Below are 8294 nucleotides of genomic sequence, written 5' to 3'. Positions count from 1 at the left end.
AACAATTTTGGAAAGTGCCTGATCGCCCGAATGTGCACACAAACTGAGGTGAAGCCTCCAGACTGGTAGTGCTCCCAAATTCAAGAGTAACTTGCTTATGGTTACATTGGATTGGTTTAGGTATTAATAATAAGAATTATTAGTATTATTTTTAGGATTTTTTTTTCCCTGAGGCATTTCCTATACCTAAATAATGTAAATAGAGAATGTTCACTTATAAATCACTCCACATCTGAAGATAATGTGATGTATGAGGTCACTGGGCTGTGCAGTACTTTGATTTAGTCAGATGCAAGTGACATCCCACCTGTCATAGTATCAGCCTAGTGCTGTGATGGTTATTTTCAGCTGGTCACGTGTCACATTCCCATGACGGGTGACATTCCTTCATCCGAGGACTGAGCACAAGGGCTGCAGCAGTGACTTCTTTGGACCTGTTTTTCTACTAAGGGCATATGAATGAAAATGTGGGAATTCTGTTATATTCTGCTGGTTCAGAGTACCGCCAGAGGCTGTCACCTGTGGTTCCACTAAGGTGGTTTGAAGAACCTTTTCTCAAGTCTTCTGATTTATTGATCACTCATGATCCTGAGGCATCACACTGAGCAGGATACACACATTGTACAAATCTGGGTGAGTTGCAACATGAAATTCAGTAAATTTGCAGGTGACTTAAAATAGTTTAATGCTAATCTCTTATCATTTGAGCCTTTAAGTCTGAATAACATTGTGCAGGGAGGCTGGGTTCAGTATGATTTCCCGATGGACGGGATGTCGGCAGTCAGAATACCGACAGCAGCATCCCGTCCATCAGAATACCGACAGTCCCCTCTAATGTACCCTAAACTTCCTCTTCCCCCTACCCTAACCCTCCCTTGTGGGTGCCTGACCCTAACCCTTCCCGGTGGTGCCTAACCCTAATCCTCCATTCCCCGCTGCCTTAACCTCCCCTCCCCGCTTGATGCCTAACCCTAACCTCCCCTTCTATGTGCCTAAACCTAACCCTCCCCGGTCCCTAACCCTAACCATCCCGGCCCTGCACCCTAACCCCCCTTTTCCTGCCTAATCCTAATACCCCTCGTTGTGCGGCAGGACGCCAGCGCGTCCCGCTCTCAGGACACTTGGGATGCCGGCTGTCATTATTGTGAGACGCCGGGATTGCGTCCACCTTCGGGATCGGTATAGCGACCTCCAGGATCCTGTCCGTCGGGAAGCTAACTGCTTCCCCAAAGGCCATGTATTAGCATAAATAATATACATCAGGTGCAGGTGACAAACGAATGTCAACAGCATGATGTAATTGTAAATACATAAAGCATACCACGAGATAGCACTCCAAAACTTATAAAAACCAGAGATATTGCAGAACTCTGTGATCAAACTGACAGGATTATCCCCATGCCTGGTAATAATCATGTCAGTTTGAACACAGTTGATTTCAACCCACGCATGTTACAAAATTGCACTAACTGGTCAAAATTGGGAGTAATATTGCAGCATGTTATTTTTTATTTTTTTTAAACAATGATATTATTAGTTCTCAAATGACATAACAAGCCTCAAGTACTTCACATGTTCACAATCAGGACGTTGCCACCAGTACAAAGTAAGGATTGAGAACTCATTGTAGCATTATAGAAAGTACACTGCTTAATGTGTGTGTGTGTGTGTGTGTGTGTGTGTGTGTGTGTGTGTGTGTGTGTGTGTGTGTGTGCGTGCATACCCTCCAACATTTTACACATAAATATCGGTACAAATTAGGAAAGGGGGCGTGGTCACTATCAATGGAAGTATGGAGAGTCAAAAATCGGTACAGACCATAAAAAAAAGGTACTGTACCTGCCAAAAACGTACAGTTGGAGGGTATGATGTATGTGTATATATATATATGTATATATATATATATATATATATATATTGTGACAAGAACATTGGAATAGTGTTTGAGGGCAGGTATGTTTGTCCCAGGTTCTTGTCTTACATGTTTTAGAAAATGAAAACTTCTAGGAAAATGCTTTTATTTTGCTAGAACCTTTTCAGTTTGCTGGAAAAGCTGGATAAGGGCCCTGAAAGAGAGATAGGGCGAGTTCCAGACATTGGGCCCAGTTCGGATCTTTGGCCTCACAGAGGGCTAATCAGGGCTTTCAGCTGTGCAAGAGCCTTATAGGGCTTCTGGCCTGATTAATGTGTGCAGACTGCCTAGGAAGACTGCAGGATCTCTGTGAGAGAAACACGCTTCCTGATACAAGTGAGCTATACAGTGTTTACTGGAGAACTCTGTGTTTTTGTTTAGTGATAGTTAGGAACATCTTGTGTTTAGTTAGTGCCTGTCACGATCCGGGTATCTGGACGCCATTTCTTACCCATCAGATGCCTCCTAAGGCTGGCTCAGCGCTCCAGGACCGGATCCCATCTGTTATCCTAATGTTCACATTCCTGCATCCTCTCCTGTCTCTCTGAGACGCTGTCACAGTAACGCCTTATTACATCTGGCATGGCGTCTCCCGCGGCCTCCGCCGCTGTCCCTGAGCTTCTGCATGCAGAGTGTCAGAGTGGCGATTACGTCAGCCGCGGCCTCCGCTGTGTCCGCGTGGTTGGATGTGCACTTGTCAGCCTGGCGTCTCCTGTCTCCAGTGGCCGGCGCCGCCATTACTGTTTTCATTACCACATGGATTACAAACCAAACTTCCCTCCAAGTGTCTGCATGGGCGCAGCCATCTTGGATTCTGTCAGCTGATCATTTCCTCCAATCTGTTGTCAGTATTGTTAATCTGCATAATTGCCTAGCCAATACCTTCCTTGCTGCAGGTATAAATACACTGTGCCTGAGCAAGGAAGGCGTCAGTGCTTTGGTTGTCAAACCTAGTTCCTGTTTGTCTCTCTCCTGTGATTGTCTTCCAGGTTCCAGCTCCTGTCTCAAGACTTCCACCATAGAGACCCGCACCAGCATTCCACCTGCGGTGTAGCCTGACTCTCCAATCCATTGTGGATTCATCTGTTTCCAGCTACAACATTACCTGCTTCCAGCTCAGCTTTCAGCAGAGTACAGCTTCCCTTAAAGGGCCGGTGTCCTTTCTACACTTTACCACTCTCCACCGGTATTATTATTTCTCCGCTCTCAAGTTCTACATTTCAGTTCATATTTCATCGCTCCCAAGTTCATCTATTATTTAACTGGTTCCAGCCAGTATCCACTCCGTGCTAACAACAGTCTGGTTCCAGCCAGTATCCACAGCAGCTGTTTTACCTTCAGCAACCCAGCTTTCTCTATCGTCCTAGTGGATGCTGGGGTTCCTGAAAGGACCATGGGGAATAGCGGCTCCGCAGGAGACAGGGCACAAAAAGTAAAGCTTTACGATCAGGTGGTGTGTACTGGCTCCTCCCCCTATGACCCTCCTCCAAGCCTCAGTTAGATTTTTGTGCCCGGCCGAGAAGGGTGCAATCTAGGTGGCTCTCCTAAAGAGCTGCTTAGAAAAGTTTAGCTTAGGTTTTTTATTTTACAGTGAGTCCTGCTGGCAACAGGATCACTGCAACGAGGGACTTAGGGGAGAAGAAGTGAACTCACCTGCGTGCAGGATGGATTGGCTTCTTGGCTACTGGACATCAGCTCCAGAGGGACGATCACAGGTACAGCCTGGATGGTCACCGGAGCCTTGCCGCCGGCCCCCTTGCAGATGCTGAAGTAAGAAGAGGTCCAGAATCGGCGGCAGAAGACTCCTCAGTCTTCTAAAGGTAGCGCACAGCACTGCAGCTGTGCGCCATTTTCCTCTCAGCACACTTCACACGGCAGTCACTGAGGGTGCAGGGCGCTGGGAGGGGGGCGCCCTGGGAGGCAAATGAAAACCTATTTTGGCTAAAAATACCTCACATATAGCCTCCGGAGGCTATATGGAGATATTTAACCCCTGCCAGAATCCGTTAAGAGCGGGAGACGAGGCCGCCGAAAAAGGGGTGGGGCCTATCTCCTCAGCACACAGCGCCATTTTCCCTCACAGAAAGGCTGGAGGGAAGGCTCCCAGGCTCTCCCCTGCACTGCACTACAGAAACAGGGTTAAAACAGAGAGGGGGGGGCACTAATTTGGCGTTAGAAATATATAATAAAGATGCTATAAGGGAAAACACTTATATAAGGTTGTCCCTATATAATTATAGCGTTTTTGGTGTGTGCTGGCAAACTCTCCCTCTGTCTCTCCAAAGGGCTAGTGGGTCCTGTCCTCTATCAGAGCATTCCCTGTGTGTGTGCTGTGTGTCGGTACGTGTGTGTCGACATGTATGAGGACGATGTTGGTGAGGAGGCGGAGCAATTGCCTGTAATGGTGATGTCACTCTCTAGGGAGTCGACACCGGAATGGATGGCTTATTTAGGGAATTACGTGATAATGTCAACACGCTGCAAGGTCGGTTGACGACATGAGACGGCCGACAAACAATTAGTACCGGTCCAGACGTCTCAAAAACACCGTCAGGGGTTTTAAAACGCCCGTTTACTTTAGTCGGTCGACACAGACACAGACAGGGACACTGAATCCAGTGTCGACGGTGAATAAACAAACGTATTCCTTATTAGGGCCACACGTTAAAGGCAATGAAGGAGGTGTTACATATTTCTGATACTACAAGTACCACAAAAGAGGGTATTATGTGGGATGTGAAAAAACTACCGTAGTTTTTCCTGAATCAGATAAATTAAATAAAGTGTGTGATGATGCGTGGGTTCCCCCCGATAGAAAATTAGGGGCGGTATACCCTTTCCCGCCAGAAGTTAGGGCGCGTTGGGAAACACCCCTTAGGGTGGCTAAGGCGCTCACACGCTTATCAAAACAAGTGGCGGTACCGTCTATAGATAGGGCCGTCCTCAAGGACCAGCTGACAGGAGGCTGGAAAATATCATAAAAAGTATATACACACATACTGGTGTTATACTGCGACCAGCGATCGCCTCAGCCTGGATGTGCAGAGCTGGGGTGGCTTGGTCGGATTCCCTGACTAAAAATATTGATACCCTTGACAGGGACAGTATTTTATTGACTATAGAGCATTTAAAGGATGCATTTCTATATATGCGAGATGCACAGAGGGATATTTGCACTCTGGCATCAAGAGTAAATGCGATGTCCATATCTGCCAGAAGATGTTATGGACACGACAGTGGTCAGGTGATGCAGATTCCAAACGGCACAAAGGTGTATTGCCGTATAAAGGAAGAGGAGTTATTTGGGGTCGGTCCATCGGACCTGGTGGCCACGGCAACTGCTGGAAAATCCACCGTTTTTACCCTAAGTCACATCTCTGCAGAAAAAGACACCGTCTTTTCAGCCTCAGTCCTTTCGTCCCTATAAGATCATATCTGCCCAGGGATAGAGGAAAGGGAAGAAGACTGCAGCAGGCAGCCCATTCCCAGGAACAGAAGCGTTCCACCGCTTCTGACAAGTTCTCAGCATGGCGCTGAGACCGTACAGGACCCCTGGATCCTACAAGTAGTATCCCAGGGGTACAGATTGGAATGTCGAGACGTTTCCCCTTCGCAGGCTCCTGAAGTCTGCTTTACCAAGGTCTCCCTCCGACAAGGAGGCAGTATGGGAAAAAATTCACAAGCTGTATTCCCAGCAGGTGATAATTAAATTACCTCTCCTACTACAAGAAAGGGGGTATTATTCCACACTATATTGTGGTACTGAAGCCAGAAGGCTAGGTGAGACTTATTCTAAAAAATTTTTGAACACTTACAAAGGTTCAAATCAAGATGGAGTCACTCAGAGCAGTGATAACGAACAAGGAAGAAGGGGACTATATAGTGTCCCGGGACATCAGGGATGCTTACCTCTATGTCCCAAATTTGCCCTTCTCACTAAGGGTACCTCAGGTTCGTGGTGCAGAACTGTCACTATCAGTTTCAGACGCTGCCGTTTGGATTGTCCACGGCACCCCGGGTCTTTACCAAGGTAATGGCCGAAATGATGATTCTTCTTCGAAGAAAAGGCGTCTTAATTATCCCTTACTTGGACGATCTCCTGATAAGGGCATAGTCCAGGGAACAGTTGGAGGTCGGAGTAGCACTATCTCGGATACTGCTACAACAGCACGGGTGGATTCTAAATATTCCAAAATCGCAGCTGATCCCGACGACACGTCTGCTGTGCCTAGGGATGATTCTGGACACAGTCCAGAAAAAGGTGTTTCTCCCGGAAGAGAAAGCCAGGGAGTTATCCGAGCTAGTCAGGAACCTCCTAAAAACAGTGCATCATTGCACAAGGGTCCTGGTAAAAATGGTGGCTTCCTACGAAGCAATTCCATTCGGCAGATTTCATGCAAGAACTTTTCAGTGGGATCTGCTGGACAAATGGTCCGGATCGCATCTTCAGATGCATCAGCGGATAACCCTATATCCAAGGACAAGGGTGTCTCTCCTGTGGTGGTTATAGAGTGCTCATCTTCTAGAGGGCCGCAGATTCGGCATTCAGGATTGGATGCTGGTGACCACGGAGCCCAGCCCGAGAGGCTGGGGAGCAGTCACACAAGGAAAAAAAAAAATTTCCAGGGAGTGTGATCAAGTCTGGAGACTTTTCTCCACATAAAAATACTGGAGCTAAGGGTAAATTTATAATGCTCTAAGCTTAGCAAGACCTCTGCTTCAAGGTCAGCCGGTATTGATCCAGTGGGAAAAACATCACGGCAGTCGCCCACGTAAACAGACAGGGCGACACAAGAAGCAGGAGGGCAATGGCAAAAACTGCAAGGACTTTTCGCTGGGCGGAAAATCATGTGATAGCACTGTCAGCAGTGTTTCATCCCGGGAATGGAAACTGGGAAGCAGACTTCCTCAGCAGGCACGACCTCCACCCGGGAGAGTGGAAACTTCATCGGGAAGTTTTTTCCACATGATTGTAAACCGTTGGGAAATACCAAAGGTGGACATGATGGCGTCCCGTCTGAACAAAAAACGGGACAGGTATTGCGCCAGGTCAAGAGACCCTCAGGCAATAGCTGTGGACGTTCTGGTAACACCGTGGGTGTACCAGTCGGTGTATGTGTTCCCTCCTCTGCTTCTCATACCTAAGGTGCTGAGAATTATAAGACGTAGAGGAGTAAGAACTATACTCATGGCTCCGGATTGGCCAAGAAGGACTTGGTACCCGGAACTTCAAGAGATGCTTACAGAGGTCTTATGGCCTCTGCTGCTAAGAAGGGATTTGCTTCAGCAAGTACCATGTCTGTTCCAAGACTTACCGCAGCTGCGTTTGTCGGCATGGCGGTGGAACGCCGGATCCTAAGGGAAAAAGGCATTCCGGAAGAGGTCATTCCTACCCTGGTCAAAGCCAGAAAGGAGGTGACCGCACAACATTATCACCACATGTGGCGAAAATATGTTGCGTGGTGTGAGGCCAGGATGGCCCCACAAAGAAATTTCAACTCGGTCGTTTCCTGCATTTCCTGCAAACAGGAGTGTCTATGGGCCGCAAATTGGGGTCCATTAAGGTTCAAATTTCGGCCCTGTCGATTTTCTTCCAGAAAGAATTGGCTTCAGTTCCTGAAGTCCAGAAGTTTGTCAAGGGAGTATTGCATATACAACCCCCTTTTGTGCCTCCAGTGGCACTGTGGGATCTCAACGTAGTTCTGGGATTCCTCAAATCACATTGGTTTAAAACCAGTCAAATCTGTGAATTTGAAGCATCTCACATGAAAAGTGACCATGCTCTTGGCCCTGGCCTGGACCAGGCGAGTGTCAAATTGGTGGTTTTTTCTCAAAAAAGCCCATATCTGTTTGTCCATTCGGACAGGGCAGAGCTGCGGACTCGTCCCCAGTTCTCTCCCTAAGGTGGTGTCAGTGTTTCACCTGAACCAGCTTATTGTGGTGCCTTGCACCTACTAGGGACTTGGAGGACTCCAAGTTGCTAGATGTTGTCAGGGCCCTGAAAATATGTTCCAGGACGGCTGGAGTCAGGAAAACTGACTTGCTGTTATCCTGTATGCACCCAACAAACTGGGTGCTCTTGCTTCTAAGCAGACTATTGCTAGTTGGATGTGTAATACAATTCAGCTTGCACATTCTGTGGCAGGCCTGCCACAGCCAAAATATGTAAATGCCCATTCCACAAGGAAGGTGGGCTCATCTTGGGCGGCTGCCCGAGGGGTCTCGGCTTTACAACTTTGCCGAGCGGTTATTTAGTCAGGGGCAAACACGTTTGTAAAATCCTACAAATTTGATACCCTGGCTAAGGAGGACCTGGAGTTCTCTCATTCGGTGCTGCAGAGTCATCCGCACTCTCCCGCCCGTTTGGGAGCTTTGGTATTAT

At 47.7% G+C, this 8294-nt stretch overlaps 1 protein-coding gene across 2 annotated transcripts in view; it reads left to right on the top strand.

Moving 5' to 3' along the window:
- Positions 1 to 404: 404 nt before the first annotated feature.
- LRRC39 (leucine rich repeat containing 39) overlaps positions 405 to 8294 on the top strand; it is a 113614-nt gene continuing 105724 nt past the window's right edge. For both annotated transcript variants that reach the window (XM_063940071.1, XM_063940070.1), the window contains exon 1: positions 405 to 633. The gene's annotated coding sequence lies outside the window, so the exon portion shown is untranslated. The remainder of the gene's footprint in view (positions 634 to 8294) is intronic.

Source organism: Pseudophryne corroboree, chromosome 9 (assembly GCF_028390025.1).
Source record: "Pseudophryne corroboree isolate aPseCor3 chromosome 9, aPseCor3.hap2, whole genome shotgun sequence".
NCBI lineage: Eukaryota > Metazoa > Chordata > Amphibia > Anura > Myobatrachidae > Pseudophryne > Pseudophryne corroboree.
Note: the sequence above shows the minus strand (reverse complement) of the source record. Positions and strands in the feature narration are given on the sequence as shown.